Raw genomic sequence first — 18,911 nt, forward strand, 5'->3', positions numbered from 1 at the left:
ATAGAGCTTTCTAGTTTCTACTCACAGCATTTATACAATGCCACCAAGAGAACTAACGAGAACAGCATGTGTCAGTATATGGCTTGTCATTCCCTCCCTCCAAAGCTGCTTAGGGAGTCTCCAGATGTGGTTCCCACCCCGATGGTTACCTTGGCACAAGTCTGGGCATGGTTTGGCATGTTTCTTAAGAAAACCAATCAGTTTTGGTACAACTTTTGTCATTAATTCTTACCCTGCTAGTTTGTTAAGGCATTCATTAGCTTTTCATAAACATATTTATTTAGATTAATTATTACAGAAAAGATTCTCTAGGTGAAGTTTCAGTGCTCATGAAAGGAAATCAAATAAAGATGCAGCTTCGGAGTGCCAGGGAGAGCACTGCATCTCAGTGATTCCTGTGGTGTCAATAAATGCATCAGGAGAGTTAAATCCAATATAATAACCAGCAGTAGTTGAAACACTCATTTGAAATGTCCTGGGGCTGGAATAAATAATGAATCATTATTATGAAGTGCCAGGTCCATGGGGAGTACGATCTTCCGACCAGCGAGAGATGGGATGAAAAACATTTCTGGCCACTGAAGCCAAGTGAGAATATGGCATCAGTCATCAATCCAGTCACGTTGTAGGCTACGCAATAGGCGACGGAGCCTCCTCCTCTCTGATACCTGTTGTCTGTTCCCATTTCTTATTTAGTATGCTTTACGTTTTCTAAACCCTGCTGGGCGTTCTTCTTTGGCCATAATGGGCTTTTCCCTCTAAAAGTGGTTGACCACCCTCCTTCCCCCAGAGCTGCTGACAAATAAGACAAATTTAAGGCCAGACATGATAAGCCATGTACAAGTAGAGCTGAAAATGTGTTAGGATTAAGATAACTATGGGTCTACCATGCTTTCATCTTGGTTCATATGAAAGAGATTGTACCATGTGTACAGGGCAGGGAAAGGCGGGGACAGGCCTTAACCTTTAGAAGCTCTTAGGTTTGCTTCAACATGTGGGATATCTGTGCAGGTGTCAAGCCTGGAGCCATTTGGAAAAATTGGACAGACTTCACTGGCAGAATATTTGAAAAGCAGATTTACAGTTAGAAGATGAGGCAGGAAGATTATGATTTTCAGTGCCAGGGCACATGATTCATGGATATCAGATTTCTGTAAGCTTCTGAAAAGAATAGAAGGGATTTATTGGGGTCTAGGCAAATTTTTTGTCTCCTTTGGTTGCTTTTAGCAAGTCTATGAGATGGCATTTCCATTTATAATTCAGTTCAGTGCTGGGGATATAGCTCAGTGGTTAAGTTTATTCTTAGCAAGCATGAGGCCCTGGGATAAATCCCTAGCCCCCTGTAATAATTAATGATAATAATAACTGTAATAATAATAATAATAATAATAATAATAATAATAATAGATTTTCATGGATAAGGTATAGCTCAGATGGTGGAGTATTTGCCTAACATACTGCATTCCAAAACTAGGCATGGTGTGGTGGCTCATACCTCTAATTCTAGCACTTGGGAGGCAGAGGTAGGAGGATCAGGAGTTCAAGATCACCTTTGGCAGCATAGAGAATTCTAGGCCAGCCTGGGATATATGCAACTCAGTCTCAAAAATGAAAAACATGACTGACTTTGAAATAAGGCTAATACAGTACCTAACAGACATAGCACAGTAATAGGAGGGAGACCAGCTTCTCTGCCAGATCCGATTCCCCAGCTAGCCGGCTGATAAGAGTTATGCAATTCTTTTTGAGTTATTTTTGATTCTTCACCTGTGGAATGGACCTAAAAACCCAGTGCTGTTGCTGAAGGAGATTTCTTTTGAGAAATGGAAAATGTTATGACATGCTGAAGATACTTAAAAGCAGGACATATTTTCTTGGAATTGTTACATTACTCATGGTCCTAAGGCAAGGGATAAACTTTCTCACATTCCTAACAAATATATTTTACACCCTCAGTGTAAAAACGATGTTTCTTTTAAGGTAACAGTTCAAAACGATTACTTGTCTTAGTTACTGTTCTCTTGCTGTGAGGAGGCACCCTGGCCAAGGTAAGTCTTTTAAAAGGAAGCATGTAATTGGGGCTCGCTTACAGTTTCTGATGGCTAGTCCATGATCTTCATGGCAGGAAGCAGACAGGCATGGAACTGGAGCAGTAGCTAAGAGCTTTTACATTCTGATCTGCAGGTAGCAGACAGAGAAGACATTGGGCCTGGCATGGGCTTTTGAAACCTCAGAGCCCAACCCCACTGACACACCCCCTAATTCTTCTCAAACAGTTCCACTAACTAGGAAGCAAGCCTTCACACTACTGCATTCAAACCGTGACAGTAGTTTGCATTGGCATGTTATTGTACAGAATTAGACGCACTAACAGCTGGTGTATTCTGTCACAGTTGTCTCGGCTACACACACACACACACACACACACACACACACATGCATTTAAAACAAAAATGCTATCATACTATGTACACAAATGATCTTTGTATCTCTATCTAATTTTTATTTTTATTTCAGTTTTTGAACCTAAGTGATATTTCCTAGTAAAATTACACAATCAGTTTCCTGTTGTTTTACTGTTAAATTTTCCTCAGGGTTTTAAATTTTTTATTTTTTTTTTTGCCATAAAAAGAGATATTACCATACAGCACTTGATCTTCTTTTGGGATATATATGTATATGTGTGTGTGTGTGTGTGTGTATGTGTATTCTAAAAAATACATATGGCTAGATTGATATGTGTTTGATAGTACAATAGGTTGGTTTTAGAGTTTGGTTAGGACTTATTTTCATTTCTTTGAATATGCATTATGAGAGTGCGAGCAGGCATGTGTGTGTGTGTGCATGTATGCATGTGTGTATGTTTTACTTACATTTCCATGTCCTCCTTTCTTGCTCCATTCAGTACAGCTCAATCGCCATTTTGAATTCTTCAGTGGGATATATAGCACTGTTCTATTAGAGGCAATTTCAGTACTTAAGAAATATAGAAAAGTCGGGTGTGGTGGTACATGCCTGTAATCCCAGAACTTGGGGAGACAGAGGTAGGTGAGTTCCAGGCCAGCCTGGTCTACAAAGGGAGTCCAGGGCAACCAAGGCTGTATCTTTTTGATACAGAGGCACCCTGTATCAAAAAATAAAAGCAAACAAGAAGTATAAAAATGTATTTTCTCCTAATATGATATCCCAAAATAGATGAGTAAATAAATGAATTTCAAATAATATTTATTTATTGGCTGACTAATTTATTGATTGTAGTACTGGGAGATGCTTAAAGGCAAGGAATGTTAACTGAAAACGTACCGAGACATCCTTAATGAGTGAGGTGGCAAAAATGTTATTCTGTAACTACCCCAAATCTAAGGTAGTTTGGACTTGGGTTAGTTACAGAGCCATCTTTCCATAACTTGCTTGGTAGCTGTCTTCTTTGGGGCTTGGTGGCATTGGCTATATACTGAAGTGGGTGACCTTTTCTGAGTGAATGCAATGTTGGTGGCCTAAGCCAGAGCATTAGTACCTTTTAGTGCTCCATGTCAGGCGAGTGTAAAAGAACCAGCTCGAAGCTTGCCCAAGGAAACCCCAAGGAAACTGTCAAGATAACCAGGACAATTTTCTCTTGTGCTTTAAGAGAGAAATTAGTGTGGAGAAAATTGATGTCTTACTTCAGAGTGGGATGTGCAGGCTGGGTAGCTCTCCGGCCGGAGCTGTTCTACCTGTCTTAACGGAAAAGAACCAGGGGGTCTCTGTCATCTGCATCGTTAGGAGGGAGCAGAAAACAACTTGGGAGTGGAGTTTGGGGAGCTTTCTATTTCTTTGCCCTCTAAGTTTCCTTATCTGCCTGATTTAAAACATTTCTGCTGCCAAAAGCCTAATCCGCAGCTGTGCGGAGAGGAAAATAATAACGTGAAAAAGCACCAAGGCCCTGGAACTCTGCCTGGGTGAAAAGTGCTTCCGAGAACTTGCTGATTTCTCTGAGAGAGAGAGAGAAAAAAAAATCCTATTTTCTCTCTAGTGTCTCCAGGAAAGGATTAATTTGTTCAAGTTTTGAATTTAGTTTCTTTTAAAGTAAAATTTAAAACTTTTGTCAAAATGATACCTGTATATAGTTCTATAATAACATAGTGCAAAAAAGACATAGTGAAAAGCAATGTTTGCCTACCTGTCTCTTTCTCAGTGCTGGTTGTGTATGTGTGTGTGTGTGTATGTGTATGTGTGTGTGTGTGTGTGTGCATGTGTTTATGTCTATGTGTATGTGTGCATATGTGTGTGTGTGTGTGCGTGTGGGTGTGTATATGTGTGTGTGTGCATGTGTGTGTGTATGTGTGTGTGCATATGTGTGTGTGTGTGTGAGTGAGTGAGTGTGTAAACAGGTATATGTGCACATGTGCTGGAGGCTAGACCTTGGGTATTGTCTCTCTTGTTCTTTGAGGCTGGATATCTCCCTAGCCTGCAACTCGATGAATAGACAGGCTAGGTTGGCTGGGCAGCTGCCTCCCTTCTGTCCCTGGACCCTCAGGGCTCGTATTGCAAGGACCTGCTCCCATGCCTGATGGGTTCTGGGGCTTGAACTCATGGTCCTCATGCTTATACTGCAAGCCCTTTACCAACCGAGCTCTCTCCTCAGGCCTGGCCACTCTGTAAAACTCCCATTTCTTCTGATAACTACACCAAGCTCCCAGCATTCCATTCTTCTTTCCTTTTTAAAGCAATGATATGTATGTTATTTACCGACCTCCCTTTACATCCCTTTGCCCTCCTTTTCCCTTCCATTCAGTAGAGCTAAACCACTCTTTTTTAATCCCTTTGTGGGCTGTAGTATATGTGGTTGTTAAATTTCTTGTCACAGAAAATTCCAGTATTTGAATGGTAAAGAAAATACATTTCTCATGATATGATATTCCAAGAAAAATAAGTAAATAAATAAAAGACAGGATAAACTAATCCAAATAATGTCTAGAGAACACAGAAAACTCTTTCTTTACATCTCTTCTAGAAACTGTGCATACTTTCTCTTCCTGTCTCTGACAAAACCAGCTATCCCTATATGTACATATATATATATATATATATATATATATATATATATATATATATATTTGGAGAAGGATGTGGAACTTCTATAATTTACATTATTCTGACTATCCTGAGGTCATGATGCCAGAGATTAATGTGATAAAATGAATAACTAGAAAAAGCAGCGAGAAAAGAGGCAGAAGATGAGGCAATCAGCAGTGAGCCAGATAAGAGGAGTCTCCATGACTGACCTCTGTGTCTTGGACATCGTTCTGTCATCATTTATCATCTACTGTCTCTATGTCCCTAACCCCTTCCCGCAAACAGTTGTCCCTCCCTTTTACTTCCTAGACTGTGCTAATGTTCACGCTGCTCTGTGCATTTTCTACCTAATTCAATATTGTATATAGATTATCCCTAAGAGTTGAAAGTCAGAAATCAATGCTTTCATTATTGTGGTACATAATGGTTTTTCAAAATCAAGATTATTTTTCCTCCAATGATGAGGACTTGTTCCTCACTGTGTCTGCTATATGGAAGGCACTGACACACTTGCTGAATGCGTAAAAATGATTGTGTATCCCTAAGTTATCATATATGGAGCCCACTCTGCTGCCAAGTACACTTACTATACTGTAGGGTAAAGAGAGAGTAGAGAAGGGCTCGGCAGTGGGTGTGTGTAAATGCCGGCATTTAGGACCCAGTTTTTCTCATCCTGGTTTCTGTAAGATAATTATAGCTCCTCAATAGAGAGGGGAATAGTAGGGGGAAGATTTTTAACTAGAAAGGGAGAGACAAAGACAGAAGAAAGAGTGAGCAGGGTAAAATGACATTAATGGTGTCTGAAAAGGTCATAAAGAAACGTGCTATTACCTGTATACCTCAAATACCTATAATAAACATAAGTCAACATACAAATATACATAAAAGTTTAAATGAAATTGTCCCATCTTGGCTGACAGTGCTGCTTCCAAGAGCCACAGACAATCTAAAAAAGAAAAAAAAAGTCAACACCAGTCACGAGAAGACTTCTTTTGAGTTGCTAGAGTTGTCCAAGAGTTGCCCCCTTGCCCCAAACATTACAGGTGGTTGCTATTGCCCTTGGTTGCTTCCTGCACCCATTCCCAGGTGGTGGAAGGGAAGTCTTTATGGCTGAAGACACCATGCACTTCAGACACAGTTCCCAGAGGCTGCTTAACTGGGACTGACGTGAAAGCCTTCTTCCTGAGAACTAGCTTCCATGGTACTGCTGTGGGGTATCTACCAGAGCAGACCACTCGGACATGGGTTCATGCCAATAGCAGGTTCTAACTAGCTGGCTGTTGACTACACCGGTTGGGTAGGATCTGAATACAGCCCCCAAGCCTTTCTCGGAGTGATCTTCCAAGCACAAACAAACAAACAAATAAAAACAAAAACCCAAACAAAACAAATACAAAACCAACTGTTCTTGCTATTTGCCACACCTCAAATAGCAAGAACAGTTACCCAGAAGCCAAAAAAATTACCTCTGCACATTTAGGGACTTTCCCAGAACTATGGACTTTGATGGATTAGGTCTTTGTTCTCATTTCAGCAGCTCTTGCTGCCTACATGCTGGGTTCCAAGGCCTGAATGGTACTTCCATCATGGCATCTGTTGCGCTAAGGTTTGGAGACCAACAGAGGTCTGCAATACCAGAAAGCACAATGCAATCAGCTAAAGGAAGGAAGGAACCAACAGTCCTACCCAGCCTTTTAACCTTTTAATCACGTAAACAAACAGCGTGACACAATAAGGCTAAGTGTGTAATAGTGCCACACATAGCTTGGCGGTAACCATCAGTGCTCTAATTGAATGTAAGACCTACTTAACAAGAGGTAAATCATGCTGGTACTGGAAACCTGGCCAACTTAACAGGGCTAGTGAAGTCATGGATCCTGGAGTTGATCCTCGAACAACCACTTTACTAAACCAGTGCAATCCCTAACTATATTCTAAGTGTTTGTCTGCATAACCACAGATAATTGAACTCCTCACCCTGCATTGCAACAACAGAGACCATTACAGGAACTCAAAAACCAATCAAAATACAGAGCTGTGGAGCCTAGTCCCAACTGATACAGCTAGAGTACAACCTAAGGCCCAGGGATCATTGGGGAAGAAGGGACAGAAAGATGGTAAAATCCACAGGAACAGAAAGTATGCTGTGAGATTGTGTCTCCTAGATAGGCCAGAAGCTACATCCATACAGACCTATCAACATTGCTGTCTGAACATTAACTAAACAAGGGTGCTATCAACATACATAAACTACAGACAGCCAGGCGGTGGTGGTGCACACCTTTAAACCCAGCACTTGGGAGGCAGAGGCAGGTAGATCTTTGTGAGGTTGAGGCCAGCCTGCTTTACAGAGTGAGTTCAGGATAGCTAAGGCTACACAGAGAAACCCTGTCTTGAAAAACCAAAACCAAAACCAAAAGCAAAACACATAAAAAAAACAACAAAACCAAAGAGCTACAAAGTAAGGAATGCCAAGAGCAGAAGAAATGGCTTTCCAGGAGGAGCACATCAAGTAGTTATTCAAATCAAATGATCAGTGCTGAAAATATACAGACACTGTACAGTGTATTGTACAGACTGAGTAGTTGGTATCTGTGTGTTTAGGAATACACACACACACACACACACACGGAACACTTAGTTGTGTGTTTTTTAAGAGACCATAAATTTGAAAGAGAGAAAGAAGTGGTATATGGGAGGGCTTGGAGGGAGGAAAGGGAAAGGGGAAATAGTGAAATTATAATCTTATAAAATATTTTTCTTTTGAAAAAGGTAATTGCAGCTCCTATAGGAAGAAAGTCTTTGGTAGAAGGGAGAGTTCAGGTACCTATGTGGCGTCAGGTGACATCTCCTCACTAAAAATTAGGAGACTCTTCCAAAAAAGTGATCGAGCATGTGTTGTCCCCTGCTAGGATTTCTCCTATTTCTATACTGGCTCACACTCAAGAGTGCGAAATAATTTCCTTTGCTCAGTGCTGGCATAAGATTATACACAGGAGATTCTGCAGACGCACAGTTCGGATTTGCCTCCCCGAGCCATCTCCCTGTGATAAATGACCCGTGGGGAAAGACAAATGAAGCTTGGAACTGGGTGAGCTGTTTTCCGAGCATAATTGCCCTCAAGGTGTTGTCACTGAGAATTCCCGGTGAGGGAAAATGGATTGTGTCCCAGGGAATTAAACACACACAGGAGTAAGGGTGTGGGTGTGGAATACTGTGGAAGAGCCGGCTCCAAGGACGGGTCAGCAACACAGCGGTGGAGAGTTAAAAATGTTGGCGTTGTACAGGGGATCCTTGTGGCTCTAAGTAGAGGCAGAAAGTGGATTCAGCTCGGAAGGCAGATGCGGGACAAGTGCCGCCAGATCTCATTGTGCCTGCATTTCATTTCACAGCTCAGTTTCTGGGTGGGCGAAAAGCCTGGTTGCAGGGATGAGACCTGGACCATTTCCCCAGCTTTGCATCTCAAGTAGTTACTAGGGGAAGGAATTTTAATGATGCTCCATTAAGGCAATTAAACATTGCAACAAATAGTTCTGGGTTTTTTTGGTTGGCCTTGTTAAAAATTATTTGTTCCAGTTTAATTGGTGTGTGTGTGTGTTTTAATTCATATCTTTATTTTTGTTAATATGAGGGGAAGGGGGCTGGGCATGGTCCATAGGGCATGAATGAAGTCAGAGGACAGCTTTGTAGAGCCAGTCCTCTCCTTTCTGTTTCACATGGATTGGATTGTGGGGATCAGACCCGTATGGTAAGGCCTTTACTACTGAGCTGCCTCAATAGGCCCAAACCTACTTCTTTAATAGTTGAGACAATTCTTGGCTCTGTCAAAGGATGACTGATTCAGATTCCTTTTTGTATAGATGCAGGCAAATGCTAGTAAATGTAATTTAGATTGGTATAGAGAAGAAGAATAATTTTATAAGTAACTCATTAAATTGCTTTTTTTAACTTATAACTGTTTTGAGCTTGTTTTGTCTTATCATGGCCTAATTTAGGAGAAACCATGGAAATTGGCTTATGGAGAATTGGCTAGCCTAAATCCCTGAACTGTTAAATTTAGTATAGGAATGTATGGACACTGTTTGTGAGTAACCATTTAAGCAGCTTGCTGCCATTTCAAACCAAAAGAGTCAGGATGAATTTAGACTGGCCCTTGAGACTCAGGGCTTTTCTGAAATATCACTGACACCTTCAGTCCCTGAGGTAGCCTGCTTTATCTCAGGCTGAGCCCATGCTAACACTTTAGATACTAACTCCAGCCTAGGTCAGGATCACCGGCCTTCCTGAGCTGGAGGCTTCAAGCTGAGACAGAGTATATGCTGAAGTTAACTCTCTGTGGGCGAATGGTGTGGTCCACACTCCAGGGCTGGCTGCTGTTTCTGTAGTGTTTGGTATTATCCTCTGAGTAGCAATTTTGCTTGCTCTATCAGCTTCTACATAACTGAGAATGCCTTTTGCATCCATCATTCCTATAGGTTCAATGTCAGGTCCCTGGAAGTCACCTTCTACTCATCACATGGATCTGAAATGGCTTTTTAAAAGGACAACTAGTGATTCTTTTTAAATGTAAAACTTTTATTGTGGAACAGATAAAAATCATACAAAAATGTGTGAAAGTATTCTTACTCTTCTTGTAGAAACCCTGTCTATTTCTATATGATATATTAAAAAAAAATAATTACCACTCTATCATTTCATTATTGTTGTTGGCCAATTGTGTAAGTGAATGCTGGCTGTAGAAAATGAACCCAAATAAAGACATTAAATATACATTTAGAAATGAAACAGCCACAGCATATACAACAAAGCAAACACACCCCTGATACTGCACAGTTCCCAACTCGTGTGTAAATTTTTCTGATACTAGTTATCTTGTTTATTTTAGTGCTGGGGGCCAAACGTGGTCCCATGCCTAATGTGCTCTCTATCATTAAGCTGTACCACCAGGCCTCTGGGGGTTTAAAGGCTCTTGGCTCTTATTCCTTTATCTTTTACCACAGTAATATATATATATTTAATTTTTATTATTAGTTACATTTTACTAACTCTGTTTCCCAGCTGTATCCCACTTCCTCATTCCCTCCCAATCCCACCCTCCCTCCCTTATCTCCTCCCTGCCCTTTTCCAAGTCAATGATAGGGAGGACCTCTCCCCTTTCATCTGATCCTGTTTTATCAGGTATCTTCAGGACTGGGTGCAAAGTCCTCCTCTGTTACCACATTAATGTTAAGTTCTAGATATCATATATGATATCTAGATATCATATGGTCCTTCCCTTTGCTCCCACTATCAGTTTTTCTTATATGTTCTTCATAATTCAACTGTACATCTCCAGGAAAATTCCTTTAGCCACATTCAGCCAGCCAGCTCTATTCTAATTGTTTCTTCTTTCTGCTCCTGGGTGTCCTGTGCGTACCTCCACCAGTCCTTAGAAGTTCCTGATGCTGTCTGTCCCCATTGGTCGGTGAGCTTGGATTCATTCTTACATCCCATTGGTCAGTACACTGGGATTCATCTTGCATTCCTAATCCTTAGTTAAGTAGTATTTCAACTCATTTTTTTTCTCTTTGGCGTTAATATTATCAATAATGATTACTGACCACTTATGGTATGCAAGGCCTTCTGCTACATGCTTCATATACTTCCTCATACTGAGTCCAGGTACCAGAGAATGTAACCCCATCATCGTAACCTCAGATGCAGAAGAAGCTGATTCTTTAAGAGAGCATCACTTGACCAAAGTACCAGGTGGGAAGAGGTCAAATGGCCTCAACAGAGCAAGGAACAAATTTCAAGCAAGAACACTGAGCTTTGCTCTTGGTCCACTGCTTTTAGTAAGATTAGGAGCAAACTTTGTTCAATTATGTCAGCTTCAACTTCCCCATTTATTACATAAGGACTGCAAAACTCTTTACCTCATTGAATTTTGAGGGCTATCGGGATAATACATTCACTGACACTTGAAATTTGTGGGTTTTTGAGAAAACCATGCATAATCTCTTAACTGTTGTCACTGTTCTTATTTGGGAACAACTGTCTTCCATTCTTTTCCCCTCGTTCTGTGTTTCTCAACCCGGTGGGGAGGGCACATGTTAGATATTTACATTATGAGTCATAGCAGTAGCAAAATTACAGTTATGAAGTAGCAATGAAAGTGATTTTTATGGTTGGGGGGTCACCACAACATGAGGAACTATATTAAAGGGTGGCAGATTTAGGAAGGTTGAGACCCACTGGAGTCTAGTCAGATAATACATAAAGCAGAATCAGGTGCAAATGCTATGTGAGCATGGGATAACTTCTGAACTACTTTATTGACAATGTCCCTCTTTCTGTTTTCTTTGTGGAATTGTATTACTAAGACATTGGGTTTCATGGATTTGAGTATCACATTTGTTTATTTGTTTGCTTGTTTTCAAGACAGGGTTTCTTTGTGTAGCCTTGGCTGTCCTAGACTCGCTTTGTAGACCAGGCTGGCCTCAAACTCAGTGATCCGCCTGCCTCTGCCTTCCTGAATGCTGGGATTAAAGGAGTGAACCACCACCATCCAGCTTGAGTGTCATATTTTAATAATATTTTTAACCTTATTTTCCACAACTTCACTCTGTGTGTATGAGAGAGAGAGACTCATGCAACCTGTTTCCTCCTCTTTCTGTGCCTCCTCCTGCTCCACTTGCCTCCTTTTCCTAGGGTCACATTTTGATTTTATTTCATGTGTGTAGGTTTGCCTGGTTTGCCTACATGCCTTTCTGTGTAGCACAGGTGTGCAATACCCAAAGAGGCCAAAGGGAGTATCCTGGGCCTGGAGTTACAAATTGGTTGTGAGTCACCACGTGGATGCTGAAAATTCAGCCTGAGTGCTCTGGAAGAGCAACCGACACTCTTAATCTCCGTGTTCCTCTCTCTAACCTTACTATCACATTTTTAATTTTAAAGCTTTTTTTTATTCTCTGAATTCCCTTTAATAATACTTTTAATGAACATAATACTTTCTCAGATTAATGAGATATCACTTTCTGTTTTCTCCTTTTCAATAGTAGGTACTAAATCAGATTAAGCATCTTTCATAGTTTAAGGGAATTGCATTTAACTTGTGTTTTAAAGTCAGCAACCTTATTGTTATGTGGATGCAGGAAGGTAAGCACTCTTGAAGCTCTCACAACAAAAATCTGTAACACTTGGTGGTAGAGAGGTAGATAGCGTTCCTCCAAGTCTCAGAGATTCACACCATTTGATCATGAACTCAACACTAGAAAAGGTGGTGGAAGCTACAATAACTAGCTCCTAGCCAAGGCGGCATAAAGGGACAAGATTTACTTTCTAACACTAACTGTAAAATTAGGCAAAATATACATTAAATCAGTTCCAAAAATTGGTCAATAAGCATAAGAGGTCTTTCAGAAAGATGAAAAGTACACAAGTTGTGTGTGTGGGCCAGCTGGCTCACCCTGTGGAGGCAGCTTCCAGCCACAGAGCAGCACAAGAGCTTGGCACTCTGCTCTGTGAAAAGGCAAGAATTGCAGTTTGGGAAGACTAGGTCTGAATACCTCACAAAATGGGGCTTGAGAAGAATGAAGTAGGGAGGAAGGAGAGGAGGAGGGAGCAGGTAAGGAAGAGGGAACAAGAGAGGGTAGGTTACAGTGAGTGATAGAGAAAAGGAGGAGGGAGGGGAGAGAGAAAGAGCAAGAGAATGTAGCCAGACATTACTGAGAGATTTGGGCTGAACATTGATTTGTGTGTGTTTTTTTCTGAGATCAGAAAAACAAATTTTAGAAAGCAGTAGGGAGAGCAATGATTGCGGCACAAATAAGATTGGTAGTAGCTCTTGGTCCCACTAGGCATTGGGAACAGATTGGGTAGAAATCTTCAAACAGTGTTCCCTTACTATTGGGTCTAAATAAGCCTTTGACTACGGCTGCTTTGAATACACCCCAACAAAGCTCAGAAGCAAGCCTTGGAAGCATCCAGCTTCCAAGTAACCTTACAACATGCTGGCAAAACATTCAGCTGTATTTAAAAAGATGAGACAAACCAGAAAGATGATGGGCATAACAGAAGAATATCTATTATGAATATGTACCATATGCTCAAGAACAAAGAGAGAGTGCATTTGGAAGAGAAACAGAAGATACACATTCAGGCATATATATTTATACACAGATACTGAAGACTCAAAAAGGACTTTTAAAGATGAAAACACCCTTCTCCAGTGAAAGATTGGGTTGGATTAACAGCAGATATGTCACTAGAGAAGAAAAGTGAAGTAAGTGTATTTCAAGACAGTAACATAGCCGGACAGTAGTGCACATCTTTAATCCCAGCACTCGGGAAGCAGAGGCAGGCAGATTGCTGAGTTCAAGGCCAGCCTAGTCTACAGAGTGAGTTCCAGGACAACCAGGACTACACAGAGAAATCTTGTCTATAAAAAAATAATAATTAATAATAATAATAATAATACAGTAACATAAACTCCCCTAGAGGGAACACAGAGAGTAAGAGGTCGCAGCAGTCCTAAACAAAGACTCATGCACTGTGCAGCATTCCACAATCTAAACTGCATGTAAAATATATGAAAAAATAAAGTTCTAAACTTTTCCAAGCTTGATCAAACTATAACCTTATAGATCACCACAGAGTACCCTGAAAGAAAGAGCTCAAGAAGAAACCCACTGGGAGCCAGTCCTATCCCGAGGTGTCCTGCCTGGGCCACACCTCATCCTTGGGGTGTTCTCAAGTAATAAAAGGGAGCTTGGGAGATGTCAGTGTGGGGTTTGTAGTGGCCATGAACCATGTAGGACCAGGGCTTGGCTTTCCTGGTGTGGATGACACTGCTGTCCCTAGGCTGGCTCAGACATTAGACTTTCATGTCAAGGAAGATGCTCCAAAGGAGTGTCTCTAGGCCATGAGCCCAAATGGGTCCCACTTACAGCAGTCTGAGGATGGCACTGCTGTCCACTATTTATTTTCTTACATGTGCCAGGGAAATACTTAGAATCATAGTGGAGCATGGCAGAATGTTCTCCAGTGGGGAATGTGCCAGGCCACAGCCTCCCTCAGCCTCCTGTCCACGTCCACTGCATGTGAATCAAGTAGGGGAGATTAACATCTTTCACCCTGAGCCAGCGAGACTCTGGGATGGCTCTGTCACAGCGTAGTTAATCTTTGCCTATCTCTGATAAAATTCATGGCGTGAACCACTTCAAGGGGGAAGAAGGATTTGTTTTTGGCTTATCATTTCAGAGGGTGCAGTCCAGTTGGCTCCACATTTTGTGTGTGTGTGTGTGTGTGTGTATGTGCAGCAGGAGTTTGTAAGAGGCTCAAGACCAGGTGCAACCCTCAAAGGCAGCCCTCCCCAGTGCCCTACTTCCAATTAAGCCTCATAGCAAAATTTCTAGAACCTCCCCAGATGGCACAACCAGCTGGAGACCAAAAATTTAACAGAGGAACCTGCAGGGGACATTTTAAAGCTAATGCTAACAACCCCCCAGGGATCTTCTGGCTCATCACCCCCATCTCCTCCAGCTGTTAAGTGGGACAGGCTCCTGAGCAGTGGGTCTCATGGCAGTTGTGTTTTTCTGTACATTTTCCTCTCCTACCCCTCACTTTGGTAAGAGCTTTAGATTCAAGACTTTCATGGCATTTCCAGGCTGCTGATGACAGTTTGTTCTGGTTGCCTTTATGTCATTCCAGTAATCTGTGGTGCTTGGAGTTAAGGGAATAATTAGAATGTGGCTTAATCCACCATCTTTTTTAAAAAAAATTTTTTCTTCACAATTTATTTATTATATGTCCTGATTGAAGCCCCCTCCCTCAACATTTCCCTGTTCCACCCTCCCTCCTTCTTCCCTCTGTCCCTTTGCCCTAGTCCACTGAAAGGAGGAGTTCTCCACTATTGCTATCTGCCCATAGCTTGTTTAGTCTGAATGGGACTGCCTGGATCTTCTTCTGTGGCCTGGCAAGGCTGCTTCACTAGGGGTTTCACCAGGATCGAATGATCAAAAAGCAGTCAACTGAGTTCATGATGGAGACAGCCCCTGCTCCCCTCACTCAGAGATCCACATGGAGACTGAGCTGCCAATTGGCCACATCTGAGCAGGGGTCTAGGTCCTTTCCATGCATGGAACTTCATTAGTGCACCAGTCTCTGCAGGACCCCCTGGGCTCAGATCTTTTAGTTTTGTCGGTCTCTTTGTGGGGCTCCTGTCCCCTCCATGTTGCTCTGTTACCACCCCTTTCTTCCTCTATAAGACTCCCTGCACTCTGCCCAAAGATTGACCTGAATCTCAACATCTGCTTCAATCTCCTGTTGGGTGAATCCTTTTTGAGGACCCTTTACAGTAGGCTCCCATCCTGTTTCCAATCTCTTCCACCACTTCTGATATCTATATTGTTTGCTATTCTGAATGAGATTTAAATATCCTCCCTAGGGTTCTCCTTTGTGTTTAATTTCTTTAGGTCTGTAGATGGCTATCTTATATTATAGAGCTAATATCTGCTTATAAGTAAGTGTATACCAAGCCAGGATGATCTCTTCTAGTTCTATCCGTTTGTTTGCAAATTTAATGATTTCCTTGTTTTTAATAGCTAGGTAATATTCCATTGTGTAGATATACCACAATTTCTGTATCCATCCCTCCATTGAGGGACATCTAGGTTGTTTCCAGATTCTGGTTATTACAAATAAAGCTGCTATGAGCATGGTTGAGCAAATGTCTTTGTTGAATGCTGGGGCATCTTTTGGGTATATGCCTAGGAGTGGTATTGCTGGATCTTTAGGTAGTGCTATTCCTAATTTTCTGAGAAATCGCCAGACTGTTAATCCACTCTCTTGAGTAAGTCTTTCTATCACTTGAGTAAGTCTTTGTGTTTAAATCTGCATGTTTTGAATATTTTCCCATATGCTTGCTTTCTTTTTTTTTTAAATTTAATTTTATTTTTTTCTTATCAGTTACATTTTATTAACTCTGTATCCCAGCCATGTCCCGCTCTCTTATTCCCTTCGAATTTCACCCTCCCTCCCTCATCTCCACCGTGCCCCTTTCCAAGTCCATTGATAGGGGGGAAACTCCTCCCCATTCATCCGATCCTATTTTATCAGGTATCTTCAGGACTGGCTGCAAAGCCCTCCTCTGTGGCCTAACAGGATTGCTCCTCCCTTGGGGGGGTGGGGAGGTCAAAGAGCCAGTCATTGAATTCCTGTTAGAAATAGTCCTGTTCCCCTCACTATGGGAAACCAATTGGTTACTGAGCTACCACAGCCTACATCTGAGCAGAGGTTCTAGGTTATATCCATATATGCTTGCTTTCTAATATTTTTCCTAATTTGTAAATTTGTTGCTCGTGTGCTTTGCTTTTTTATTCATTACTATATTCATTTTTTTTAAAAAAGTTAGAAACTACTGCTAGCACACTCGAGATTATTCATTCCAAAACATGCCCTAAGCATGCTTGTTTCCCTGTGTTGAGTCAGGTTAGATGTATCTGTCCTGGTTAGTTTTATGTCAACTTGATACAAGCTAGAGTTCAACTGACAGGAAGAAGCCTCATTTGAGAGATGCCTCCATAAGATCCAGCAATAAGGCATGTTCTTAATTAGTGTTTGATGGGAAGGGCCCAGCCCATGGTAGGTGGTGCTGTCCCTGGGCTGATGGTCCTGGACTTTATAAGAAAGCAGGCTGAGCAAAAATCCATGGGAGCAAGCCAATAAGCAGCAGCCCTCCATGGCCTCTGCATCAGCTTCTGCCTCCAGGTCTTGCCCTGTTTGAGTTCCTGTTCTAACTTCCTTTGGTGATGAACAAGGATATGGAAGGGTAAGCCAAATAAACCCATTCCTCCCCAACTTGGTTTTTGGTCATGGTGTTGTATCATAGCAATAGAAACTTTAACTTAGACAATATCATTAGATATTCCTTCTGGGCTCTATCTGTTGGACACAGTCCTTCACAGATCCCTGGGAGGGTTTTCAATGTAGTTGCAGAGACTCCTGTCATTTATGACTGTTCTAATGAGAACCTATAGAGAGTGTTATTGATTATGTACATCTCTAGCTCAGCTCCATAATAAGTATTTTACATATATTATCATATTTAATCAAACCCTGTGCTATAGATCATTGAATCTATTGAGGAAAGATAGGTTATGTAAAAACATGGTTAGATCTCAAAGACTGAGTGGATAGGACAGAGATTTAAGCAAGGTTCCACCTGTTTACAAAGTTTAAACTACCTAACACTTGGATTTTTTTAACTTAAAATTTTTTTTTATTATTATCATTTATTACAATTATTCAATTTGTATCCCAGCTGTGGCCCCCTCCCTCATCTTCTCCCAGCCTCACCCTCCCTCCCTCTTCTCCTCCTATACCTCTCCCCTAATCCCCTTCTTTTCGAGTCTCATTCAGAAGGACAAACGTGATAGACATTGGAAGCAGGAGAAGACAGGGAACAGGACAGGAGCCTACCACAGAGGGCCTCTGAAAGACTCTACTGATCGAAGTATCAAAGCAGAGGCTGAGACTCATAGCCAAATTTTGGGCAGAGTGCAGGGAATCTTAGAAAAGAAGGAGGAGGTAGAAAGACCTGGAGGGGACAGGAGCTCTCAAAGGAGACCAACTGAGGCATAAAAACTGAGCTCTGGGGGCCTTGAAGAGAATGATATCTCAATCAAAGACCATGCATAGAGAGGACCTAAAACCCTGGCTCAGATGTAGGCCATAGACTCAGTCTCCAAGTGGATTCCCTAGTAAGGGGAACAGAGGCTATCTCTGGCATGACCTCAGTGGCAGGCTCTCTGATAACCTTCCTCTGGGGGGATGCAGCCTTGCTAGGTCTAACACTTAGATTTAATCCTCTGGGAGCTTCCTTGGCTGTTAATTGGATGCAGCATCCAGAGAATAATATGTATTATTTCTTTTTTCTTTATACTCGGCCTGTATTTTCTATTTTGTGGCAATTCTTTAGAAATTACACATTAATGATATGCATATACATATTAACTATATACATTACAAATGAACTATATAATGTTTTTGGTTTCTTCAGATGAGTCTTGGTGCTAATTAGTCACAGTTATACAGAGTTTGAAAACCCTGTTAATTGCTCAGGCTCTATTTTAGACAAGTACTGCCCTAAAGGAGGTGTTTGTTTTTTTATTTTTTCCATGCACAGCTATGAAGCACTTTCCTAATTTTTCTCATGTATTACCCTTTGATAGCACTCTCTTTGTGGCAGATTATTTAGAAGGGTTTTAAACTGACACTGCCCGTTAATTCAACAGGACTCCACTTGTAATTATGAAGAAATAATCTTATGGAGATTTCCAGAATCAAGCTTGATTTCTTTGGCTCATTTTCAATCAGGTGAAACTTCTTGGATGAGCCTGGAGTCTGTGTCTCATCATTTTTTTTTCCCCAGCTGAAAATTTCAACTCTTGAGTTACCTGTGAAAATTGCAGGTCAATTTGTAATGACAGCAAAGCAGGCATCTTCGACAGACCCTTGAGAGTGGTCTGCGTTATCACTCCCCCATTCTTGCCAAGACTCATCTCCCTTTCTAGTCAGCAATCTGTGTCTAAAGAAAAGAAAATGACAGTGCCGTTAAGATGATAGCACTTAGTGCGTCATATCTCCCTTCATTTTGCTGTGTGTTTCAGGGCCGCACCATTCCCAGCATTCCCTAGTTATATTAGGAATCAAGAGGAAGTTGGATTTTCTTCAGGCAAAGAGATCAGAGTAGAACTGACAGTAGGAGAAAGTATTGATCAGGATCCTGGCTTTCCATCCCAAGACTGTGTGTGTTTGAGTGAAGTTAGGGTCTTTACAGAGGGTGACTAAAGTTCTTATCTCCCCCCACCAATTGC

This window comes from Psammomys obesus, unplaced genomic scaffold, assembly GCF_907164565.1.
Source record: "Psammomys obesus unplaced genomic scaffold, mPsaObe1.curated_primary_1811, whole genome shotgun sequence".
Taxonomy (NCBI): Eukaryota; Metazoa; Chordata; class Mammalia; order Rodentia; family Muridae; genus Psammomys; species Psammomys obesus.